This window comes from Ixodes scapularis, unplaced genomic scaffold (assembly GCF_016920785.2).
Source record: "Ixodes scapularis isolate PalLabHiFi unplaced genomic scaffold, ASM1692078v2 PGA_scaffold15__6_contigs__length_5221840, whole genome shotgun sequence".
Taxonomy (NCBI): Eukaryota; Metazoa; Arthropoda; class Arachnida; order Ixodida; family Ixodidae; genus Ixodes; species Ixodes scapularis.
This window is the reverse complement of record NW_024609841.1, coordinates 4,110,889-4,137,989: the sequence shown is the minus strand read 5'-3', so window position 1 is coordinate 4,137,989 and position 27,101 is coordinate 4,110,889.

Here is a 27,101-nt window from a genome sequence, read left to right as displayed (position 1 = left end):
GAACGTCGAGGGAGTCTCGGAGAGGCATCTTGTGTTTCGCTGAAGCCGCGGTCGAACTGCCAAGACATTGTACAAGAGACAGTCTGCAGACAGTTTCTGACGTATGTTTCTTCCATGTATAACGGTCCTGTTACATTGGACATAAAAAAACCTTCTGCAGATATGTTCGAAGTCTATGCATGAAGCAACCAAACTTCGAACATGCTTCAGGCGTTTCCGCAGATAATTATGTCATCATGTCTGCAGTAAACATCGTGTCTTTTGTGTGCTCTATGAGCAGAGTGAGAGAATGCGGAGCGCAAGTTCGTCTGCTCCTTGCGCAGGGATTCCACTGTCGTCAGAACGCCGAGCTTGAATGCGCTAGCTCCCACGCAGGTATAGTGGGTATACCTCAATGCTAGCTGCCTTGAGGTATACCCGCTATCCTTCCAATCGGAGGCAATCAGAAATCAGCATTTTCATGCAATGCAACTCCTGATTAAGAAGCCGACGAACTTCCGCTCCACATTGGCTTTTCAGAAAGCATTTGAAGGAACGCCAAACGCAAGAAAATTTATATTTTAAGTGCTTGAACTTTAGAATTGCTGTAAAACGACTTTTGTTTGGGCTAGTTGGTTCTTACTAGACATGATTAAAATAGCGCAAATTTGACAAGGACAAAATGAAGGCACACGTAGAACAGGACTGGCGCTTACTTCCAACTAAGTTTATTTGATCATCAACCAAGCAATATATATCATCGCCAGCGAGCATAAAAACCCCAAAACACACAAAATATATACTCTAAGATTATATGCCTACAACGCGACGTTCTTTAGATAAAACCATCAAGAAAAACTATTTCTTTGTCAATGAGACCTACCGACGGCATGCTGACGCACTTGTCTCCAGCTTTTTTGATAAAAAACGCCTCTACAATTTCCCTCTCTGTTTCGTCTCTTGCTTTCTTTAGGAACTTCGTCATATTCAATAGTGGTTGACACCCACATCGTTTTGCGTGCTCAGCAAGATGACCACCCGAATTGCTTCGTACAGACAGATTGTGTTCACGCGCTCTCTCATTGAAACAACGACCCGTTTGTCCAATGTAAACGCGGCCACAGCTAAAGGGAATTTCATAAACAACCCCACTTGTGCAGTTAGTGTACATGACGGCATGTTTTTTTGCGCATTGATCACTTTTTTTCCTTGTAAGCATAGGACATATCTTGCCAAGCTTGCAGGGAGCCTAAAGGGAATTTCACAAACAACCCCACTTGTGCAGTTAGTGTACATGACGGCATCTTTTTTTGTGCATTGATGACTTTTTTTCCTTGCAAGCATAGGACATATCTTGCCAAGCTTGCAGGGAGCTCCTGCAAGCTTGGCAAGATATGTCCTATGCTTACAAGGAAAAAAAGTGATCAATGCGCAAAAAAACATGCCGTCATGTACACTAACTGCACAAGTGGGGTTGTTTGTGAAATTCCCTTTAGGCTCCCTGCAAGCTTGGACATATCTTGCCTGTAAGCCTGGACATATCTTCCTTGGACATATCTTCCTGGACATATCTTGCCTGTAAGCTTGGACATATCTTCCTTGGACATATCTTGGCTGTAAGCTTGGACATATCTTCCTTGCAAGCATAGGACATATCTTGCCAAGCTTGCAGGGAGCTCCTGCAAGCTTGGCAAGATATGTTCTATGCTTACAAAGAAAAAAAGTGATCAATGCGCAAAAAAACATGCCGTCATGTACACTAACTGCACAAGTGGGGTTGTTTATGAAATTCCCTTTAGCTGTGGCCGCGTTTACATTGGACAAACGGGTCGTTGTTTCAATGAGAAAGCGCGTGAACACAATCTGTCTGTACGAAGCAATTCGGGTGGTCATCTTGCTGAGCACGCAAAACGATGTGGGTGTCAACCACTATTGAATATGACGAAGTTCCTAAAGAAAGCAAGAGACAAAACAGAGAGGGAAATTGTAGAGGCGTTTTTTATCAAAAAAGCGGGAGACAAGTGCGTCAGCATGCCGTCGGTAGGTCTCATTGACAAAGAAATAGTTTTTCTTGATGGTTTTATCAAAAGAACGGCGCGTTGTAGGCATATAATCTTAAAGTATATTTTTTGTGTGTTTTTTGGTTTTTATGCTCGCTGGCGATGATATATATTGCTTGGTTGATGATCAAATAAACTTAGTTGGAAGTAAGCTCCAGTCCTGTTCTACGTGTGCCTCCATTTTGTCCTTGTCAAATTTGCGCTATTTTAATCATGTTTAGAATTGCCCACTTGCACTTCAACGAGCACTAAAGGAGATGATCATCGGTCTCAGATCATTGTCTACTCGAGCGCGTCTGTATTAATGCACGCTATTTTACTAAAGCTATCAACACGTTGTATCTCTAATATCTCTCAATCTCCACCCCTGCCCGTTTTGATCTGGCTGATCATCGTACCGGCGTGCGGTTGTGCACCACTACTGCGTGCCCAGGCAGCACAAAATTTTGGCCCGACACTGGCCAATGCCTGATTTTTGCTCGGCACCTGCCTGGCCAGCCCGGCCACTGGAAAGCAGCTGGCCAAAGGTCCCCAAAAGATCACTATTAAGTCCCCGGCCACAGAGTCTTAGTTTTTCCATTGGCAACCAATCACCAAATTATGTTCGGGAAGGGCTTGGCCACCAAGTCTTTGTTTCCTCCCTGGTCACCCGCCTCAAAAAGGTGACCAGCACTCATCCGGCCAATGTTCACCGGCATGAACTTGGTCAATGAAGACAAAAAAGTGCCCGGTAGAAGGCAGAGTACTGATCACTCTTTTCATCCCCGGCCACCAGTCCTAAAAATATCCTCAGCACCTGTCCGGTCAATGTTGACTGGCAGCAACCTGGTCAACGAAGACAAAAAAGTGTCCGGTAGAAGCCTGGGACTCACTACTCTTTTCATCCCCGGCCACCAGTCCTAAAAATATCCTCAGCACCTGTCCGGTCAATGTTGACTGGCAGCAACCTGGTCAACGAAGACAAAAAAGTGTCCGGTAGAAGCCTGGGACTCACTACTCTTTTCATCCCCGGCCACCAGTCCTAAAAACATCCTCAGCACCTGTTCGGTCAATGTTGACTGGCAGCAACCTGGTCAACGAAGACAAAAAAGTGTCCGGTAGAAGCCTGGGACTCACTACTCTTTTCATCCCCGGCCACCAGTCCTAAAAACATCCTCAGCATCTGTCTGGTCAATGTTGACTGGCAGTAACCTGGTCAACGAAGACAAAAAAGTGTCCGGTAGAGGCCTGGGACTCACTACACTTTTCATCCCCGGCCACCAGTCCTAAAAATGTCCTCAGCACCTTTCCGGCCAATGTTGACCGGCAGCAACTTGGTCAACGTAGACAAAAAAGTGTTCAGTAGAAGCCTGGCTACTGACCACACTTTTTATCCCCGGCCACAAGTCCTAAAAACATCCTCAGCACATGTCCGACCAGTGTTGACTGGCAGTAACTTATTCAATGATGAAAAAAAAAATTTCTGGTAGAAGACTGGGTACTGACCGCTCCTTTTATCCCAGGCCACCAATCCGAAAGATGGTCACCCTATTTGGCTTGTTTCAAATTGGTCAACAAAAGAAAAAAAGTGTCCCATAGAACATGGGTATGCGGAGTGCTGCTTTTATTCAGGACCACCAATCCTCTCTGGCATTACATTGCCCATTACAATACAGTATACAAGCCACAGGCTTGGTAAACAATGACTTCCGCTTATTCTGCAAATATTAAGTCTGGTCACATGTAGGTGGCTACATGTTTGCCCAGGCCAGGTAAGACTGGGAGAAGGGATTAACACTTGAGGAATCCAGGCCGTGGCGCGTTCCATACTATAAAATTGGCTCAGAAAACTTCATTTGGATAAAAATTATATTTTATTATTTGAACACAAATTATATGTACAAAATGCGAAAACAAGATAAAACCAGAAAACCTGAAAACAAACACACAATAAGCGCATGTATTTCATAACCAAAACCTGGCTGGCAGTATTGCTATATCAAATATAACAGAAAAGTTCTATCACTTAAAAACCAAATTATATAAGCTACAGTCACAAAATATTGGGTGAAATCACGGTCAGAAGTCGGGTCTCTCTCCACCTGAGGAAACCTCAAGGTGACTGGTAGCAGTAAGGACGTCGTCGAATGGCTACAAAAGAAGCACATTGGGCTAATGGCAGCGCGTGCAGAGCAAAAAACAAAAAACAAAAAAAAAAAAAGCTCTCCTAACTAAGCCATGGTTAAAAATATTGGGTGAAAAAATGGAGGAAAACACATATCCGACTCTTCGAGACAACGAAAGAACTTTATCGAACGAATCACACTTCCCGCGTGGTAGGCCGACGTTGTCACAATCACGAGACCTCCCCTCGTCGTCGAAAACACGCCGCTAGCTTTTTGAGGGGAACGAACGGCACAACCGTACTATACACAGTGCGACGGCTTTGTCCCAATCACGATATCTCTACACGTCGTCGAAAACGCACCGCTTGCTTCTTCCACGGCACGATCGAGCACCAGTTGCACAATCCTGCGCTCCTTCCTTCAACTACGTCCGACAGGCGTAGCGTAGTCTCGCTTTGCCCAGCTCGAACACTCACCGCGACGCCGCGCAGTTGACGATGCGATGCAGTTCTCACACACGCTCTCCCGAGCACGAAAAACACAAAACAATCACATGCCGATGCCTCGGTTGAATTGTGGGCGTCTAACTTCGTTGAATGTCTCACGTGTACACACATTTCCACTGACCCGTCACATAGGGTTACGTAACTTTGGCTACGGAGGCCAAATAAAACGAGATGCGGTGCTTCTTCTTGGCTCCGTAAGGTCCAGAAACATACACCGATCTATCTTAGGTCCGGTCCAAGGTCAATTGTCCGGTCTTCGACATACCTTTTCCGATTTTCCAACGAGAAAAACTAAAAAAAAAAAAAAAAAGGCGCGCTGCTCATTTCTGCTCACCGAGCAAACATACAGATGAAGCAGGTGAACCGGAAGTGATCTCGTCCCAGCAAGTTCCGCCAGTTCCGCCATTACTTGTTTATCCATACCATAGAGATCATATGCATACCTTCCTTGGAATACCCTGTACACCGACTGCGTAGGGTGAACACGAAAACTGGCGACTCTCTTGCATAAAAGAGGAGTGACGGGTGCTTTATTTAAAATATATTTATGTTCGTCCTGATCCCCGAAAATCTGACTAGATTCCCTGCGCGGTGATAGTTGTCCGCCAGGTAACGCGAACTACCTCCCATTGCAAAAAGTGAACTTATAATTTTATTATTCACCCATCCACTCGCTCGTGTCGCGCTGATGCCGGTGCAATGGCCGGTGCAGCTGGCTGATGGTGGACTCATCAGGCCTAGTTCAACTTCAAGCGGTTCAAGGCGTTCAAGGTTCGACGATTTGAGAAGCTTTGTTATCGGTTTGTGCACATTTCAAGCCACCCAAGATAGCACGCGGCGGCGTCCAGAGACAAGAGGCCATGAATACGCTGATCAAGGAGTAAGTCCATTTTCTACTCGGTGTTTTGTTTTGCAAAGTGATTGGAACACAATGGGCATAGGGTTAGTAGTAACGGCTCAGTTGACAAGCTCTGCATTAGCGGTGCTTCGGAAAGGCGGCCCCGTCCGTTCGTGCGAGCGTGATGACGCTGTCGTCGCAGCCCGCTTGGTTCGCAAGGTCGGGGAAGTTCGGGCCACTGGCTTGTCATTGCAAAATCAGGCGGTCGGCGGCATGTCAGCGGCTCTTGTGCACTTTTTAGATTCTGCTGCAGCCACATGATTGTATGATTGTTAATAGGAAGTGGAGATTTTGCCGGCAACCGTCATGACAAACCTACGAAGAAAAACTGTCGCGAACGCCGAACTGGCATGTTATTTCTTGTATAACACGAACTGTAAGAGTAGAAATCTTCGAGCCGGCAGTAGCTCAGTGGTAGAGTGTCCGCTTCTCACGCCGAAGTTCAGGGTTCGATCCCCAGTGGGTATACTTTTTTTTTTTTTTTGTCAAGCTTTTTGCGATATTTGCACATTTTCTTTTAGACAATTATCGCTGAAAATGAATATATATTTTATTATTTGTTTCCACCGATAATTGATTTTTTTTTTAATACTTAATGTTTTAGTGATAATGCTTTTTTTTATAATTGATTTTTAGTGGTAATTGATAGCTTTTTGCGATATTTACACATTTTCTTTTTGACAATTATTGCTGAAAATAAATATATTTTATTTTTTATTTAAACCGATAATTGATTTTTTTTAATAATTAATATTTTACTGATAATGTTTTTTTTTTATAATTGATTTTTTACTGGTAATTGATAATATCATATGCGTGAATGATGTTTTAGCGAACAACGCCATTTGAGTGAATAACGGAGGCGTGTCTTAACCCATTCCCCAGCACTGCACTCGCGCCGCTTTTCGGCGGCAATCTGCAGCTGCTCGTTACAAAAATGTTAGCTTTCGATTGTTTCGATCTCGCCCAGAAGTTCGTTCATTTCTAACTTTCAATGAAAAAACGGTTAAAGTGCGGGCGAGCTGGTGTAAGTTATACATGACGATTGAAAACCTGAGTCTGTGGTTGGAAAACGGAAAAACGTGATGTAGAAAGTATGGTGCCTGGATCGCATCTGACTGGTGTGTTTAGCGTCCTATCCCGCCCATACATCAAAAGTGGTCCCGAAGTGGCAACAGATGACGTCACAGAAGCCGGAGTATCATGCTGTTGACTGTCGCGATCCTGGCGGTTGGCCATAGAAACGCTGGCGAAAAGCACAAGCGAACGCGAGTGTCGTTGTCGTCACGGCGTCCCAACTTGCAGCTGCTGTAGCTTCCGTGGACTGTCACAGTGGAGAGCGACCTGCAGCAGAACAGGCGTCGCCACATACACCACAACTATTGGGATGCCACCAGGTTGCGACCAGCGACAGCATGACACTTTTATGACGTCATCAGGCGGAAATCGAGGGACCACTTTTTTGGACATGGTAAACACACCAGTCGGAGACTCGTTCCAGGCACCATAGTAGAAAGACAGTGACAGAGAGCATCTCTTCCATTTTTTAACCACAGTCTCAGGTTTTCAATCATCATGTCTAACTTTCGATTGGTGTTTCTCGTGCAGAAGTTCATTTGCGTTACTACAAAGCAGCTGAGTAGTTGGGCAGTAAAGTTTCGACAGGGGCCTTTGCTTGGCACGTAGCCAGGATTTTTTTTTTGGGGGGGGGGGGGGGGGAGGAGGTCCCAGGAAAATGGAAGATTGCGGGAGGGGCCCCATGCTCCCCCCCCCCCCCCCCCCCCTGGCTAGGTGCCTGGTCTTTGCACCCCAGCCTTGCTGTGTCAACATTAACAGGGGCTGACAGTGAAGTGGCTAAAGACTTCTTATTTTGGCTTGAAATAGATAGCAGAAGCATCACGACATCAATTGAAAAACACCATCATGAACCTATGCCCTAAACAGACCTTTTGCTTTGCTCCTAAGTGTAGCGTATTCACTGTTCAGTCTGTGGTCGCGTCTCGTGAGTGACAGTGAGCTCCTTTTTCAAATCGTGCGGCGAAAAGATGTCATGCGCTGCGGGTCAAGTGCAGACATTTTGCGTCTCGCTGAAAGTTAGACGTGCCTGTTTTGCTAGATGTATTTATTTTGGATCTCTGCTACAGTTTTTTGTGAGTTTAGTGCAATATGCTTGTATCAGAAACCTGCATTTGTAAGTACCTTTTTTAAAAATTTGTTTAGCGGATTTCTCCGTCCAAAAATAAACAAATCTGGCAGTGGTTTGTTAGTGGTTGCTGGCGGGGCCCCCAACATTGCCCAAGCTGTCTAAAATAGGTTCTAATATTCTGGTAGAATGCATATTCCACACTTTTTCTCTATAACTACCACGTCGTGCACTTTAGATGAAGGGAGCGCATACGTCGTCTCGGAGTGTTGGCTGGTGAGGAAGCTAGAGCAAGTCGTCTCCTACTGGCCACCTTACAAGCAAAAGCAGCAGGTCCTCAATACAATTTTAGAGAAAGAACAGATTACACTGACTTGGTCGAATCACCCAGTGAAGATTCTTCACTCCTACATTAGGTTGGCGATTTCTTTTTAATTGAGCGTATAATTGAGATGATCGTTTCTCATGCAGCCACACTGCAGCACGCTTGAGACCATCTGGTCGCAGCTGCCTGAGCACCCAATTTGGACTGACGGACCGGATGTAGCCCCAAGACAGGAAAGGGCTAGGAGGCCTGCTGGCCATATGGACAGCGACTCTTCGGGCGATGCCTCAAGAGAAAGAGTGTGTCCCGGTGTAAGGCTGTTCATTATAAATTATTATTCAATGTGAATCAAAACTTGCATGAATAACTTTAGCTCCTTATGCGATTGTAAAATTGCTAAATAGTTATAGTCAGTAACAGGTCAGTAACAAAGGGCAAGGGAAACGAAGGCTGGATAGAAGAAAGCAGACTGAAGGTAGAAGAGGAGGTTTTTGTCCTCTCACCTTCAACACCCCATCTGTTTTCTCCTTTCCCACCTTCGTTTTCCTCGCTCTTTGATCTTGATTTATCACTGAGTGTAGGTCAGTCTGGTTAGTGCACGCACATTGTAAAATTCAGTAGTTAAAATTGAAAGAATGAAAGCACGAAAGATGTATACAGACAGCTGAGAGCTGTCAGTTAGCAACATTTAATTCTGGATGGACAATTTTGTGCAGTGCCCGAAACAACGAACAGTGGTTCAGCCTTGAGCGAGCCTCCCCTCTGAGCAACATGGAACTGTCCGAATCATGTACTGCGCCCCTTTCGGCCACCGCCTCGGCCATGCGCTCCGAGTGGGTATTTCATATTGCTGCAGAGATGCAGGCTGCATCAGTTAGAATTGCTTGTCCTTGAAACCTTGCAAGCCAGTCCCCTAGTTACCCTAGTTATACGTACACTTTCAACTATCGTTGAGTCTACGACATTTATCGGCCTCAACTTTGACTGAACTCAACTCAACTCAACTCAACTCTCTAGAACCCAGTTAAAGCTAGCACGAAACTGGTTGTTGTGCCGTGTGATCAGTCTAATTTTTATAGTAATTTACTCGGAGACACACGTTTTATTTATTTTAAGTAGATCATACTATATGCTTGATACCTTGTTGCTTTTTAGCGGCATTTACACGAGTACCAAAGCAGATTCAGGGCTAGGTTGCACATATTTTAGGCTAGTTGGTGCAAGCTACTGCCCGCTATGATGGGTGCCCCACTACTATTTGTCTATTTATGCAGCAGGTTCCTCCGCCGTTTTTGCTCGTTTAGAATCTTGCCGGCTAGCCGGGATGCTATTATTGGCAGCTCAGACGCCTAAATTTATTCCTTCCCGAGAATTTTGCTGCTACGATTCTTTCTAGACGCCCCCCCCCCCTGCATTTCGAAACAGTAAGTGCCTCACAAACAATGGTTGCCGGCAGCGGTCCCGCGAACAGGTGCCAATTTACCTCCGTTGGGGAAGTCCGTTCGGTTGAACTGAGGTGGGGGAGCTCAGTCGAACTCAACTGTCATTAGCGGCTCAATGACGGTTGGCGCTGCCGTGTAACTTTGGCTTATCGCGATGGACTCGACTGTCGTTGGACTCAATGGCAGCTGAGAGCGCCCGTGTAACTAGGGTACTAGTGCACTAGCTGTCCAACGAAGCTTCCAGACAAAAATGTCCCCAGCCTGCGCCCAGGGTAGTTCTCTCAGCCATGAAGTGAACAGGTGTTGACCATGGGGTCCCCAAGAAATGCCAGTAGTCTATAATGCCTTGTTGGTGGTCTTTGATTTCTGACTTTGTTGGGCTCAATCTTTCATACTTTCAAATATTATATACATAATCTATTTTCACTTACGTGGTACAATCAACACAGCGAGGACTCGAATCCAATCACGAAGCCTGTGATTGGATCCGAGTCCTCGACGAACTCTGACAGAGCGCTCATTTGCAATATGACCTAAGTTCACTCCGAACGCTGACGCAACTGCCGTGTCCATTACATGCTCAGAGTATGTGAGCAAGCAATGGTGGCCGGGTGTTGGTACAAACTTTTGGAAAGGCTCTAAAAACAAATTTATAAAAGCTTTTATTTCAGACGACCATGCGATTGAGCTTTTTGTTCGCTGTTCTAGATAGCTCGGAAAATGACACTCTGAAATAAGAAATAAAAAAAGTGCCTTAGTTGTTCACCATACCTCTAACACAAGAACATTTGGGAACATGGTGCTTAGATATGCTCTAGCTTTGGGTTAAGCAATATGGCCTATTCTAGGCTCTAGGCCTGAGGCCACAGATGTGGCCTCAATCCAAACATTTTTGTCATCAGAGTTGTGCATTCTTGCGGTAGGATATTACAAAAGCAGTCTACATGAATTGAGCGTCAGTCCTGCATTCCTTTTAATGGATTGCCAGAGAAGTGTCAGAAATGTGGGTAAGAGTTCATAAGTCCTACCTTTGTTTCAGGGAGCCATTGCAAAGGCTACACTGTAAAAAACACTGCTTACATACCTATAGTTTTTGTAGCATTGTTTTCTGTATCTACAAAACAGTTTCACTCTTTCTGATTCGGTCTAAGCATCTCTCTTTTTTCGTGTTTGAATGTCTTCTACTTCAGGTTCAGTCCTGCCAGCTTATCATGTATCAGGTTAGTTCGGGCTCATTATGAAATATCTCAAGCTAATACGTATAGCTGGTCCCACTTTCAGAACACATTCAATTTTGCTCTTGGTTTTATCTCTTGTGCACTCCTGCTTACTTGAGGCCGTCTTTTTTTTCTGCTCCCTACAGGGCTGAAGAGAGCCGCGTCTACCACAACCTGGATGCAGGGAACTTCTCCGAAGGGGTGAGAACATTTATGACATCTTGGCTTGTTAAAGAGCACGTAAACAGAGGATCGGGATTGGCTGAAGTGTGATGTCGTTGCTTGCTTTTTAATAATTTCTGCAACTCTGCATGCACCACCAAAGATAGGTAATTTTGTAATTTCACGGCATCCAGTCCACAGATAGCAGTCGATGCGGAATGCTAGCCGTGGCTAGCTACTAGTTCAAACTTTTCTTGGAGGAAGCAACATTAGTAACCTCATATTAATGCCTTGCAATTTCAGCAGGATGCCCATGGTGCTGTCGTTTTATCTATGCATGTTTGATAAACAACATTTTCATCAGTGCACTTTTATCAACACTCATTACGCAACCTTAACTGTTGCGATGTTTGATTGGCACCGTGATAGCAAGCTACAATTCCAAACATGCCGCGCTTTGTGCAGTCACCCCTTGCTTTGCAAGGGGAAAATAAATCTATTCTTGGGCTTGAACTTGCAGTGAGCCTTTTTAGAAAGCTATGCTAGCAATCAAAAGGGTGGATATGGGGTGCTGTTGGCCGAGCTTCGATCCTAAAGAAATCTGGCGATATTCATGTTAACAAAAATCAATTTCAAGGCTGTCATGAAAAGGAAGCTATCTATGAAATGTGGCAAGATGTGTTGCTGAAACAGACAGTCTTCATCGACAAAGCAATTTGTCGGTGCGACATTCTTTGATGAACTGATTGCCACCAGGGGGTCTAGACAACATCTGAAATCTCAAGGCCTGCATGCTTCAAATTTGACAGTGCATAGGTAGGCCACTGCAGTGCACAAATCGAACACGAGTGCCGCATCTGCATTCGGCAGGGTCCTTGGTAGAGTTAGAAAGGGTTGCAAAGCGAACAACTTTCGAACATTGCCATGGTTTGAATTTACAAAGTTGCTTTCGATGTTGATAAAAGTAGAGTTCAACAGTTTCCTCTTTCTTTTTTGCAATTTTGATTCTAAAAATATTTGAAGATTTGAAATTTCTTGGTTTAAGTTAGAATTATTCGAAGATTAAGAGTTTTGTTCCAAGTATAAATTTGTAAAGTTAGAAGTCTTCAAATCGCACGAGGGTCCCAGTTTCAGTTTCGAGTGATTTCTTAATTTTCTGATGTGTGAGCTCTGTTTAACTGAGTTTAAACAAAGCTTGCGGAAAGCAGAGATGAGTACAGCTGTTGCTACCACCAGATAGCTTGCTGCATTTGCTGGGCAGGTCGGCACTCGGCCACTTAGCTTGCCTCTTTGAGCTGTGAGTCAGTCTCCTGCGAAAGCAATTGTTATCTGCACAGTTCAAGCGTGGTTCAAGCGTTGAAGCAGTTGCTATGTGTTCTGAACATGTAGGTACCGATTGAATCCTGTTTCGTTAGAAGTTCATCAGATCAAAAGTTTAAGCTTCGTCAAACTTTTGGACTTCACGGGTTCGAAGTTCGACAAATCTGTAGAGAAATAATGACTAAAATAGTCGAATTTTTTGACATGATAGGTTCAGTGTTATATTTGTTAGTGCCAAAGTTAGAAAGGTTTAGCATCTTTGAATCCTTCAGACCTCAGGTTTGGAAAATGTTTGCTTCATCTCTAGTTCTTGGTCTGATCAGTGAGAACACGAGCCCCAGCCGAATGCTGATGCAGCACTCGTGGTCTGTCTGCTTTGTGCTGGCCTATGTGTCAGCATATTTGAAGCAGGTCAAAATGCTTTGGGGGGGGGGGGGGGGAAGAAGAGAGGAGGTGCCTGCAAAACTAGAATTTCTGAGTGAGTAATGACCTGGCAACTACTTAGTAACCAATTTTCTGCATCTTATTCCCACAAGTGAGAAGCTAAGACTAATTGGTGTGTGGTAGAGTAGAACCGGATTTGGGAGGCACAAAAGGGGGCCCTGATAAGAGGCGAGCTTCTTCTTGCCCTCCTCCCTGGTGGTCATCGTAGCGCTTTTTGAATGACGTCGCGTGCTACCCATGTGTAGATTGAACTACCAAGAGCGCCGTTTTGCTCTGCAAGCTGGCTTTTACTCAATGCAGACAAGCCCTTGAGAGAAAGCCAGCTTGCAGAGCTGGCTTTCCCCCAGTGCGCCTGCTGGCAATGAGGCCGCTTGAAATAAAAAAGCCAGCTTGTAGAGCAAGCTGGCTTTTCTCTTTCAAGAGGCCGTGTCGACCACAGGGAAGAGAATAAAAAATTCTCTTCTGTAAAGGGTGTGGGGAGAGGGTGAGCGGGTGAGACCTTGAAAAATGGTGAAACGGCCACTGACTATCCGCGTGACGCGTCCCTCATGACATGCAGACGCTCCTTTGAGAGCAAACAACTTTCCTAAATGTGGCGTTCTTGTTTTTTGTCAAAATCATTAGAACTTTTATAGACACACACGCCTCCCTGACGTCACGCAGCTGCGGTGGTGCTGTCGACGGCACTGCGCATGCGCAGAAGCCTCAGTTCACTCGAATTTGGTTGCTGCGCGTGCGCAGTGCCCACACCTGGTGTGGGCAAACGCGGGCTTGTTAGTAAACATTGTGTCGGTCTATATCGAATTACTTAGTATGTCAGACTGGTAGAGAGTTTTTGCGAGTTCAATAAACGTTGTTGACTGTAATTTTATGTCTAAACTCAATGCTTTTTATTTTCTCAGCTGCCAGCAAGGCGAAGTATACGGACTTGAGCGAGGCGACGGTTCAAGATATCGCAAAGAGATGGCTGTGGTCATTTGTCGACCGTGATGGTGGGCGAAGCAAGAAGCAGGATGAAGAAATGGAAAAGGTTAAATAAAGATAGTCCCAGAAAATCCTCAGCCTTTTTTGATTTAACAATACAAACCAGTTCTCAGTGAGTTTGTGCATCCCGACATTTGATCTCAAGTGGTTGATCTTAACTGATACAGCATCCACAGCTACTGCAAAGTGTGCAGGCAAAATGTCAGGCACAGGCTCTTGTTCTGCAGTGCGTCCATGAGTTAATTGCAAGGCTAACACCTAACTGCAAGTCGCTCACTAATGTGCGACCTCGGCTGTAGGGCCAGCACCCAATCGCAAAGGTACGGCCTATGATTAGTTGCGAGGGATCGGCCTGTGTCCAGCTGCATGTCATCGGCCTGTGCCCGGTCAAACTTCTTCGCCTAGCACCTGACATCTAATGTACGGCTAATGCCCAGTTGCTTAACTCCGGCCTGCCTCTGATCACAGGACACCGGCCGATGCCCTGTTGCTAAACTTCGGCTTGCTTTCGGCCACACGGCATTGGCCAGTGCCCAGATGCTAACCTTCAGCCTGTGTCCTGACACAAGTCTTCGGCCGGCCTCCATTTGCTAAACTCCGGCCAGCTTTCAATCGCAGGTGATTGGCCAATGTCCTGTTGCGCAACTTCGGCTTGCTTTCGGCTACATGGCATTGGCCAGTGCACGGATGCTAACCTTTGGCCTCTGTCCATACCAAAGTCTTTGGCCGGTCTTTATTTGCTAGCCTTCGGCTTGTGTCCTGCTACAGGTCATCGGCCAGCCTCCAACAGCCAGTCCCCTCAAGTCTTTGGCCAAGGCCCACAGCCATGTTCGGGCATAGTAGTTTGACCAGCCTTAGGCCGGAGGAAATGTGACTGGCCAAAATGCTTCAGCCATTGCCCGGCCGTTCATTTTGTGCTGCCTGGGTGGTGCACGTTAAAGACCCCAGGCTAGCGGTTGTGCTGCACTGGCTAAATTTCTCATCTACAGCGAGTGACTCGTCACAACTTTGAAACGTCTAACCAACTACACGCTGTCTAAATATCCACACAACCCCAATTATTATATCTCCAATATCCGGCCATCGTATCTCAATGTTCGCTTTATAGGGATGGATGTCGACCCGTTAAGTGCCATCGAAAAGTTTTATTTCGATTCTTTAAATTATATGCTCAAAACACTTGGAGGACACTTAAGCTTCGCTTTTAGGACTGGAACTTGATAGCGAAACGTATATACATATAAAGTTCCTCTCCTTCCCAAGCGATGGCCAAGTCAATTCTGAATTCAAATCCCGCCTAAAGGTTTTCTATTTTTTTCACGAAAATTAATTACTTTATAAAGTAAGATCATTTTAGACGTGCGGCGATCCTTAATTAGTATTACATTTTATGTTTTTTTAATAACTTTAATTCCACACACGACGTCACGTTTCACGTGAGCATTGTGGTTTGTTTGAAATTTCCGCTCGAGGGCATGGGGCTGTGACTTCATGACCCTATCGACCAATCCTGGATCTTAGCGTACGCCACCGACGCCGTCGTTCCTCCGACACGAGCTCCTTAACTCTGTCGCGTTAAGACAGATTAAAGACGATTATACGGATCAAGTTGGCGAGCGGTGATAAGGATGCTGTGATGTCATTATGAAAACGCCTCGATCTACTCCCTTTTTTTCCACTGTTATCACAAGTCACGTGTTATGTTCATTTGTATTCACGGCTGCTGGAATAAAGGGGGGGATTCTTGGTAACCCACAGTTGCGTGACTGACAGACACGAAACAAATCAAAATCTATCGCATCCCTCCAAGCAGGATGATCAAAGAACGGAATTTATCTATCCAGCAGCGTATGAGTCAATTGTATAGACTATAGAAGTTGCGCTGCTTTGAGGAGCACCATAAATTATTTTTGGTATCAATCTGTCTTTTGCAGAAAGTAGAATACAGACGAAACATAAATATATAAAACATAGTAGATTGCAAATACCTCAACATAATCAGTGACTCCGAGATGAAAAGCGAAAGCCGACTCTAAGAAGCTAAAAAAGTTGAAAGCACAAAGAAAAAACTTTGGCTTCCCCTTATACTCAAGCTTTTCCGTGTATGTTTTAGTGTGTGTGTGTTCCTGTGCTTAAGTGTTTGTGTGCGTGTGTGTGTGAGTGTGATTGAGCGTGTGCGTGAGAAAGAAAAGTATATTCGACTTCGTGCTTTCTGGCCAGACGAGGAAGCCGCCAAAGACCGGGAGCCCGGAAGATTGGGGTCACTCTCCACGGAACATTAACACTAATGGCGGCTAATCCAGTTATCCGTCTGCAACGCCTCCCCCACAGGGCCCTTGACGTCTAGTGGATTCCCGGCCGTCTGCTCGGTGCGTTTCCCTTCACGCCGACAAACGCTCTATCGAATCCGGCAACGGCAGTCTTCGTGCTGCCTGCTTCGATTAGACGGGCGGCCTTGCTTACTCCGTGATTTGTTCAATGGCCTTTCGGCCTCTAAAGAAAAGCGTGAGCGGAATAACGCGACAGCTTCTGTTTACTTTTTGCTTTATTCTTTAGGTGGTGCAGCGATTACAGCGAAGCTCCCTCTGCCAAGTCAGAGTTAATATGGGCATCAACCCGGTGACAATTTCTCTAAAACCTGCTTTTTCCTCACCCGTAGTCGTGACGCAAGCAGTAATTATATCAGATCCTAGATTCAGTGCACTTACAAAGGTACATTATGGAAGCGTCTCCCTTTAGAATATAAAAACCGACGAGACCTCTTAAATCTGTCCTTTTCTGAAAAAAAATTTTTTTAAACCAATGGAGATGCTACAAATAAGCGTGCTTCTTCAGATGATTGAATCGCGCACAGCTCATGATCTAGCCGACCAACTTCCTCCAATTTCGTTGAATTTAAATGAACTTCAAAAATATCTTCATCTGAAAAAAAAAAAAAAAAAGAAGAAACATTTGAATTATTCCTTTCAGAGTTTCGAATCTACTAAAAGAAGTCCAAAAAGAAACTTCGATACAGAAAACCAGTTTGACATCGATCTGTGTTTTTTTTTAGTACATAAATGTGGCATGGAATCACGTTTTTTTGGAAAGTTACGTGATTCCACTATAGAGGAAGTTATAAACTTCCTTTATAGTGGAAAAGTAGCGAGAAGCTTTGATCACGCCGCCGAGCTCAGCGGTAGACCGGTGAATGACACGCGACCTTCCCCTATCATTCAGCCCCTTTGGCCGCCATGAAGGATCCAGCAGATTTGGCCGTGTCTGGTCGCTGGCTCGGCCAGCTACGCCGGTTTCGCTATACGTCGGGCAGATCCGGACGTGTTTAGAACCTCGTGCTACACGCTAAAAAAAAGGGTGTCATGGGGTACACCCATAGGGGGTGTAAGTGCTTGTCACATATACTACACCCTTTGGGGGAATACAAGTGCACCCCAAATATGGGAGTACGTGTACACCCGTTGGTGTGGTGCACATGTACACCTTTTCTACAGAAACCTCACTCGAAGGGAACACAGCTGCACCCCATTCGATGGTGTACGGCTACACCTCTTTCTACACCCGCTTCACTCAAAGGGAACACAGATGCACCACGCTCAATAGTGTACCATTACTCCCCTTTCTACACCTACTGCTCTCAAAGGGGACACAGGAGCACCCCGTTCAATAGTGTATTGTTACACCTCTTCCTACACTCGCTGAATTCGAAGAGAACACAGATGCACCCGATTCAAAGGTGCATGGTTACACAACTTTATGCACCCGTTTCATAACTTTATAAACCTATTTAAGACATCAAGGAAAACAGTAAAAAAATGTATGCGCCCCGGTGATTACAAAAAGGCAGGTAAACGGACACACGGTATTGTTTTGAAATCTCAAAGAAGTTTATTAGACAGCCTATTCCGTAAGCAAGTTCAAACTTGCAAGCAATCCGTGATATCTGAAGACGTACAAAGAAGCTTTTACACAACTGAAAGGATTACTAAGCAAACAATGAACCGGGGGTGAGTCTTAGGTAGTGTCCATTCTGCCAGCAGCTCGTAGATTTATTTCCACAAATATTCACCGGCAGTCGCCGTTAATTCATCGAACGACGTTTCATCGACAGCTCAGATTAGCTTTTCTAAATTAGCTTCTCTCCTTTCTTTTCTTGTAATGAGCCGCCCCAGAATGTACCCGCGAAGTGACGTGTATGGGTGGGACAGGTGGGCTAACATTTTTGTAATGAGCCGCCGCAGACTGTCGCCACGAAGCGGCGCGAACGGGTCGGCTGGGTCGGTGAGCACGCGCCTCAGAGACCAACGCGCGTCAAAATGTCCCTACAGCGTGCATTTTGCGTAACGAGTGAAGATGAAGCGTTAGTGTCGATGAAACGTGTCTACAAAACGTGTATCGACAAAAACGTGTTTTCACAAAACGCCAGGAGAATAAGAAAGTCAGTATTCCACCTGCAGTTGTCACATGATTTTATACAGCTAATGGCAGGCGACTGCCGATAGAATTTCAGGGAAATTATTTTCCCGGCTGATAGAAAATAGACACTGCCTAATTCTAGATGTAATCCGGAACGGAACGGTCAGTTGTTGCAAAGGAGTAGGTTGCAGTGCACTTACGATGAAAATACCGGACTTGAAATATGTAATCCGATATACCGGGCACTGCAGAACCACACAAACACAGAAACGAAAAGAAAGGGGTCCGTGAAGATTCAGCACGATGTGTCCGAAGCAGTAATTCGCCGAACCGAACACTAAACGTACATCACATAACTTCCTTGGGCTTTTTTGAAGAAATCCCCTGTTGCCGATACACGCGTGGGACTTTTCAAACACTGGAAATCTTGGTACACTCGAATACATTCTCGCGGGCGAAATCTACGGCAGCCCCGCTGGACAGCACACAAGCAACTAGGCCGGGAAGCAGACATTCCGAGGTTGAAAAAAGCTACTACGTCATCCGTGAAACCTTTACCACATGATCACGCTCCTGCCGTATCCGCGCTCAGACAGAGGAGTCGAGGGATAAAAAAAGCCTTCGGTTCATTGGTCCGGCAACTGCGCGCCTTCTTCCATGCTTTCAGCTTAGGGAGAGAAAAAAAAAAAAGAAATGAGTATGAAAATTGCTGCTCCTTCAAGGCCAAAAGGGGCCACCCTCGCAAAGGCTTATCTTCAGGGGCAACCCAACAATGAAAGGATTTGTCGCTTATATCCTCTTAAAAGTTCGACCAAAAGTTTATAGTGCAGTGGATGCTATCCGTGGCCTTGGCCTTCAAGCTGGTGCCGTGCTCTGCCGTATCTCTAGCTTGGAGACTGTAGTCACGTGATCCTACCCGGAGACCCAATTGGCCTAAAACAAGCATAGCGTCCACATTACTGTCAATACCGAGGGAACACGATAGCTCCATACTTCCTAAGAAACTGCCCATCCCAAAGAGTGACCTCTATGGGGGAATCCAAGCACAAGCTGATCGGGGCGCGTGGCTAGCGTGGCGGTGCATTGGTACACCAAGATGTTTTTAAGGGAGAGAGGGATGCTCATTGTCGGTGTACAAGCACACTGGCTGGGCAACGGAGGGTGCGTCTTTCAGGAAAAGGGTGTATGAGCGCCTGATGCACCCGACTACACCCTTTTTTTCTTAGAGTGTAGTTTCTTTTAGCTGTTATCGTTTACCTGGTTCTTTTTTTTTCCTTGGCTTTGCAGCAATACCAGGCTACCTAGGTTTAACATTTACACCTACGTATTAGAAGGTCGCTGACGTATATGCGTCTCATTGGTGGGGGGGAGGGGGGGGGAATAATTTCACTACGAATCATACGTGAATACGTCACTCACGCGACCGCGTGGGTTTTTTGAACATTCGGCGCAGTATGTTCGGCGCATAGAACGTTCGTACCTCGATCAGACGAAAAAGTTCTCGAACTTACAAGAACGCTACATTAAAAGAATAAATAAATACGCGTCGCTCTTGGGAATCGAACCCGGGGCCTCCGCACGAAAGCCAAGCACGCGGTAACTCGGCCACGCACGCGCTCGTTCGGCGACGCGCTTTGCAATGTTTCCGATTAGTCTAGTATGAGGCTTTTACTCATTCGTTTTTGTGTACTGTGTCTGTTTTTGTTAGGACTGGCTACAGCGACCTTTTTCATAATTTATTTATATGTTTTGCCTGTTAAAATGTGTAGTGTGATGCAGTGGCTTAGCCAGAAAATATTTTCGGGGGGTGTTTCAAGGTGCCGGTACAATCAAACGCACAATAATATTTTCTATATATATATATATATATATATATATATATATATATATATATATATATATATATATATATATATAATGTAAAAGTTCAGGGGGTGTTCTGACACTTAAACAACCCCCCCCCCCCCCTCCCCGGCTATGCGCCGGGAGGTATACTAACACGTTCTGACCAGACATTGTTATGTTGGGGGATAAACAGAAGTCCTCAGACACCTGGATTCCATTCAAATATTATTTTGACCGCATTCACATTCCCAGATTTGATGCCTTTTAATAAGTTTTCACCTATTGTTTACGTTATTGTAAAAATTATATCTGAGCATGTGTATAGGTGCCTACTTTCACTGCTGTCTGGACTAGGGTAGTCTATGGTAATTTGAAAATAAATACATGCCACATATTTTAATCTCAATGGTCGGGTTACTTTATTTCTGCAGTTAACAAAGTCTGAGTTGAATATTTTAACTCTAACTTAGTAAATATAAAGGAGGCAATACTTCCAAACTTTGATGTCAACACAGTTATTACAGGTAGGTTATACATCACAGGAGTAGTATGTAACGATTTGCTCTCTATTTTTTAACATATAATAGCTCGTGCAGCTTATGCTTATTAGTGGCAAATAACTGTAGAGTTCGTTCAGCCAAAAAGCAAAAAGCATGGGTGAAGCCAAGGTGCAATGGAAGGAGCCAAGTTTCTGATGGTATTCCTGTAGCATGGTCGACGGAAGGGTTTTATGTATCGGATCGCAACGACACAAACCGCCCCCCCCCCCCCCCACCAAAAAAAAAAAGACTAAAAAAGAAAAAGATTAAACGAAAAAAACAGCTTCCTGACGTATTTACCGTTCACAAACCTCTCTGAAAAAAGTGCAACAAAAAAGAAAGCAAAAAAAGCACTAATTGTTTTACTGACTTATGGCGACGGTAACTTACAACACTCGTGAGAACCACTCAGCCCGAAGGTTGAAAACGCTGCCGGCACGTTTCATTCATTTTTTCTTAGTGCTTCACATATGCTTGGCACTATTCACTAACAGAACACATCAGCAACTCGCACTTGCAAATGCGCAACGCGAATGATTGTACTCTCTGGAAGCACGGAGGTGATGCGGCCGTCGTCTGCTAGTTCTACTTGTTGGTTGTCTACTTGTTGACTGGTTGTTGGTTGGTACTTGTTGGTGACGCTCGCAACCCCTAGGCGTAGCGAGCGTCGCCAGGAAGAGTGAAACAGAGAAAAGTAAAGACCGAGGAGAGATGTTGCCACGTTTTCGCACAGAGGTGCCTTAATTCTACAGTACCAACTGCGAAACCACCATAAATCAATATACACGAATTGCTAAATATGCGGAAAGAGATAATCGAGCCAACATTCAAACCCAGGAATAAATCTGAGGCTGATTACTCCCTAAACGAGAATATGATAAAAAAAAACGCTGACTCTCACGAAATCGGTTCATGGCGGAAATGTTCGGGGAGATACACTGCTGCGTCAGGTCGAGCTCAGGCCACACGCTATAGCACAGGCGGCATAATTACCGATGCGAATCCTCCATCCTCTACTGGTCCTTTGAAAAGAAAACCGATAACAAAGCAAGCCGTCAATGCAGACGACGTAGGAACACTACCGCAAGCAGCTCCAAACAGCCCCGAAATTCTCTGGAACACAGCGCAATCAAGCAGAAACACCCAAATACCCCCTAAAAAAACATTTACAGGAAATGTTGGAAACCAAGTTACTCAGCCAACCGCTACGGATATAATGTGGTGTTATACCATATACATTACACCAGCTCCTCAATCATGTGGTGTCTAACAGTCATTGCGATAATTATTGTTAAACTTCGGTCTGATGTTTATGTAGCTGAAAGCAAAACTTCGCTTCATTTTCATCAGACAGACATGTGTGCCAGAAACATTCCAATTATGATCCGTTAAACCGCTGACATTGCGTGATCGGTGCTCAGGGTGCGCAACGCCCAAAAATGAATACACAGGCGGATATTTTTAGACTGCATGCAAGATCGCGTCATTTTAGATTGTAACTTTGTAACATCATCCACTGTTCCAAGAGAAGTTCTCGAGTGATTCAGGGCGCGTTAGAACAGCTCTTCCACGCAGGTATGTCAAAAAACAAATTAATACTTGTTATTTCGAGACCTAGAAGCACCCTTGGAGAAAGATCGTAAACAACCGGACCGTTCGCTAGATACGCACAAGTCAGACGGCCGTGGTTTGGATGGATCAGAAATATATATTAAAAAAGGAGCCTCGCTTCCGCGTCGAAAAGCGAGTTTGCGGTTTTCAAAATGGTGAAATGAGTCATCCTCGCCCGTAAACAAACGCACCCCCTAAACTCCAGCGTACATAACAAAACTAAACAACCCGGTCAAAAAAAAAAAAAAATCGCCGAGAGCAAGGGCGCAACTTTCTTTACTTCATTTTCTTCGTTTAAAACAAGGAAACAAATGTATAAAACGAAGGTCTCCGTGAAGAGCTAATAAAACCCCAGAAAGGCAGTTCGATTCGAAACTGCCGCTTACAAACGTAATATATATATATTTTTTCTTATCCTATAAGTGGCTATGCTTCAAACACGGGGTTGACTCCCGAAAACCAAGAGTTGCAAAAGCGAGCGGAAACCCAGAGTTCCCCGCTTTTTTCTCCCAAAAATGGCGGGAAGGAAAAGGCCAATGAAGAGAACGGAAAAGAGCCAAGAGAAAGGAAGGTCGAAGTGAAACGTGGCAAAAAGTGTCCTGTGTAAACACAGTCGTGCCCACCACCTTTTCCCCCGCACGCTGCACCGTAAACAAGAAATATATAGGCGTCTGCAGGAAGCCCGGTTGCACTGGAGGCAATAATAATGGAGTTGTGTATCTTTTTCTTCGTAGGCTCTATGTCGGCAGGGAGGTGGAGAGAAACAATCAGAAACGCATCACTCGCCGGACCAGCGTTATTTTCTTTTTCTTTCTTGTATCGAAGGCACTGTGAACTTTACCAACCCCAGAGCCACTAAACAAGATATGACTCCAAGTAAAGTAGCGTTATCAGTTTTTATGCGTGGGTACAGTGTTGCCAGTTGTCACAAATCCCTCGCGGACCTGCCTAACATGAAGCGCTTTGTCGTGTGTTCTAGTTGTCAGATCAAGAAAAATGAAGTTTGCGCATTATTCAATATTCATGCTCAGCACGAAGTATAGTTCTTAGAAGATTTGGTTGTCGCAAAAAGAAAGTATGTTTTTAGTGTTTGGAAAGTGTACGTCTTGATACAAATAACGGCAAGCAAATCTAAAAATGCACAACGTATATCTTAATTCACCACACAAAGAAGTAACTTTTAGCGAAAAAGGGTATACTTTGTTCACACACAAAATACATTTCCAATGTAAAAGTACTTGTTGTTGGGCTACTTGATGGTGACTGTTTTGAACTATTGTTAAAAGCGCTAAAAGAACGCAGGCGCCCGTGTTTGTCTTCCCTCCTGTGTTCCTCTTTTCACGCTTTTAACCATGGTTGAAAAGAATATTTTGAGTACGTCAGAAATAAATTTAAGATATACTGCTATTACATTAAATGTATGACAGAAATATGCATGCATAATTTGTAATGCTTCTAAACGTATGCCATATATATTAATTGCTTATTTTGCATATATTTCAAACAATGAGAACATATGGGCTCTTTTTCTATGTATATCACAATAAACCAGTAAAATGGAAAGATATTTTCCACATATTTGAAAGTACGCGATAAACATATGTGTAGAACACATTTAATATACTAGCATATTTTCAGAATATATGGGAACTATCTATTTTAATGCATAAGGGTGGAATTAAAGTTTTATTTCTGGTTTTATTAGAACGAGTTAAAAGTGTACAAACGTCAAATTTATACATGAAACGTACTACTAAAATGGTATGATTATAATCTTTTTAAAATAGTGCTTCTAGCAGTAGTAAAATAGTAAAACTTGTGACCCTCCAACCCAAAAAGCAGAACTCTCTGTACTAAGAGAGTTCGGCCAATTGGCGAAGCTTGCCGCCCGCTAGAAGAAGCGGACTTTACGATGCCACAATGTGGAAGCTTTTAGTTCTGTCCCACTCCACTCTCAATGCGCTAGTTCAATTGGCAGTAAGGAAGTTGTTCTATAAACTCAAGTTCTTGTACTCGGGCATTTGTCTATGCTTGAAATTCGCTACTGTGTCCAAGCATCATTCATCTTTTACTTATTTCCAAACGCATACTTCATATATATATATATATATATATATGCTTTCTCAAACATAAAGGAATCTGGCAATCGAGCGCACGGGCTCACAGCGCCTCTCGTATAGAGCGCCCGTTGCAGCACTAGATTTTGGCGTTGGTCAGTTTTAGGGCATAGAAAATTCCAACTATTGAAAGCTCATATTTGACAAACAAGGAATAAATTCAAGATCTCATAATTTTAAGAGATTGTATTTCAGAAGTACGCTTGAACGGTTAATCGTGTGTACAGCAGCAAAGACGCACTAACGGGCACCTTCATTACTATGGCGGATCGCCTCATGCCTAGTGTGCCTAATTGAGATTGCCATAAATTCAATGCCAATATATGGCGGAGCCCATATGCCAATTGGACGGTTGCCCAGCGCATGCCCACCCTGGCATTTGTTCCTTGATATAGGGATTTTGTTGATCGTTTTACAAGAAAAGAGAAATTCGCTCAAATCTAGGGATAATTTTTTTTCCGGGGAGGTGTTATTTTCTTTAAAAAGATTTTGCAAAAGACAAATCGTTTTTTTTTTTCTCTTGCCAGAAAATAATGTTATTAGAGCTTTGGGTATTTATACAGAGATTTTGAAGGAATTATTAAATCACCATGGTACCATGCCGGCGTACACATTCTTTTTGCCTGTAGAAAATGTTAAAGGAACCAACATCAGGTGTTGGCAAGGTGCTGAAGATGCCATTAATACGATTGACAGAGAATAGAGGTTGCTCCGTAACAAAGATCCGAACCTACCTGCTGAAGTAAGTGGGGAACGCTTCTGGAAACACATGAAAGACACCAAACAAGGCGACTGCAGTCCGATGTTTCTATGCTCAGCACGTTTGTGAGCAAGCTTCTTTGCTTGCAACATTTTAGTGGGACAGTTGAAAGAGTGTTCTCTCAGGTTAGCTTCATAAAAATCAAAACAAGGAACAGCTTGGCAATCTAAACCCTAGAGGCTTTCCAACACGTCAGACGAGCTCTACGTGGAGCAAACACTTATGAATTTGCAGTGCACCAAGTGCCGCACTGATCGCATGAAAAATGACATAAACAGAATGTGAACACCTATTCATGTGTTCGACACTGAGTAAATGTGTAAACATTGTCAACCTTTTTCACCCGCGTTTTATTTAGAATCTCTGGCAGAAACGCCTGTGTACTTTTTTTTTGCAAGCACTAATTTTTCAGATTAAAATATCTGTTAAAGTACAATTTAGTTTTAATCGGTATGACGTATTTACGTTCTTGGTTCAAAAAACAATACCTCTGAAAGCTCCCTATAGTGCGCTGCTAGTCCTTATTGGTGATCTATCACTTGCATAATTATTGTCTATGTTATTCTTTAAAAGGCCCCAGTAAAAAAAAATCAAAAATTTCAATGGTCACTGTATCGCTGTAATCTATTCTTTAGCTAAGACATAAGGATAATCTCAATATTTCAGTGGACAAAGACATTTTCTAGAAATCTAGTGATATCTAAGGTATTTTCGGCAAAAATTTGGTTACGAAGTGACCTCGGCGTTTGGCAACACTGCGGTTGCTTGACTTCCAGCTGTGGCATGTTAAAAAAGTACCAAACCCTTTAAGCATAAAGGACTCGGCCAAAAGGTTGTCTGTGCATAGTCCGCTATATTTTCAAATTAGCGTACTGAAGAGCAGGCTTTTGACTTTCTACCCTCTTTCTTTTCCCCACTAAACGATATGCGATTAGTAAAATTCGAATCTGAACTAATTTATCTCAACCTAAATTTTTTTTCATGGTCCCGTTAAAGGGATACTGAACCAAGGAATTTAGTGTCCATAATAAGTGGCGCACGTTCTTTCCACGAGGCAGCAGCCGCCGCTCTGCGCGAGCGCACTGAACAAAAATGACGTCAAAGACTTCCATTCGCTCTTAAGAGGACAGTGAAATGTATGGGCTTCGGGCCAAAGGAGAATGAAGACAAGTTTTTGGTCTACACAGTGGTGTCTGGTATAAGAGGTAAGCGATTATTTGGTCTAAAAAGCACGTAACGTTCACTTGTAGAGATGAAAAGCCTGCCTTTATTCTCCTTTGGCCCAAAGCCCATGCAATTCACTGTCCTCTTAAGCGCGAATGGAGGTCTTTGACGTCATTTTTGTTGCGTGTACTCGCGCACACCGGCGGCTGCTGGCTCGTGTAAAGAACGTGCGCCACTTATTATGGGCACTAAATTCTTTGGTTCAGTATCCCTTTAACGTGCTTCCAAACGGCAAGCATCTCGCGGTTGCAGCCAAAACCAATTCTTCATCACGAGAGGCGGATCTGTTTTTAATCACTGTGTTGAACTCTTTATTCTGGTGTGGCTTATATTTTTTTTTAATCTTAAAATAAAATATAAAAAAATGGTATATTGCTGAGTTAACAGTCGTTGCAACAAGAACATAATGCGCGTGCTTTATTCGACTTTGCGAAGGCCATCCCAATAAACATATACTAGGCTAAATGGCATTTACATTTCTCGTCTGGTACGGGTAACCTGAATGTAATTTACGTAAATGCCATCTACGTAAATGACATTTGAGGTGCTCGTCCGAGAAGGGTATAAGCTAAGCTTGAGTGCATGGCAGAAAAAAGGCAACACCGAGTATACTATACCACATAAAGCGGTAATTTCGCAACGCTCTGCGAAAGGCCCAACTTACTCTACATTACGCTTTTTGGCAGGAGTAACTTGGTAAACCGTAACACGTAAAAGCGAGACGCCAAAGCGCTACGAAAATTACGCTATGGATTATGTAACGGCATTATTCAAGTGACATGACGACGTCCTTTGGGTTTTATAGTGTAGCCGCTGCAAAACATTCTTCCTCGAGAATGGCGTCTTCCTACACCATTGGCTGGATTAAGCTATCATTTGATCATAAGTACAACCAAAGAAAGTTCTCGTGGGAAGTCGCTGTACTTCGTTTTCTTGAGTCCCGAAATGCATCCAACATTGAGGTGCCCAACGCGGTTTTTCCTTTATTTGTGATAAGAGTTCCATGT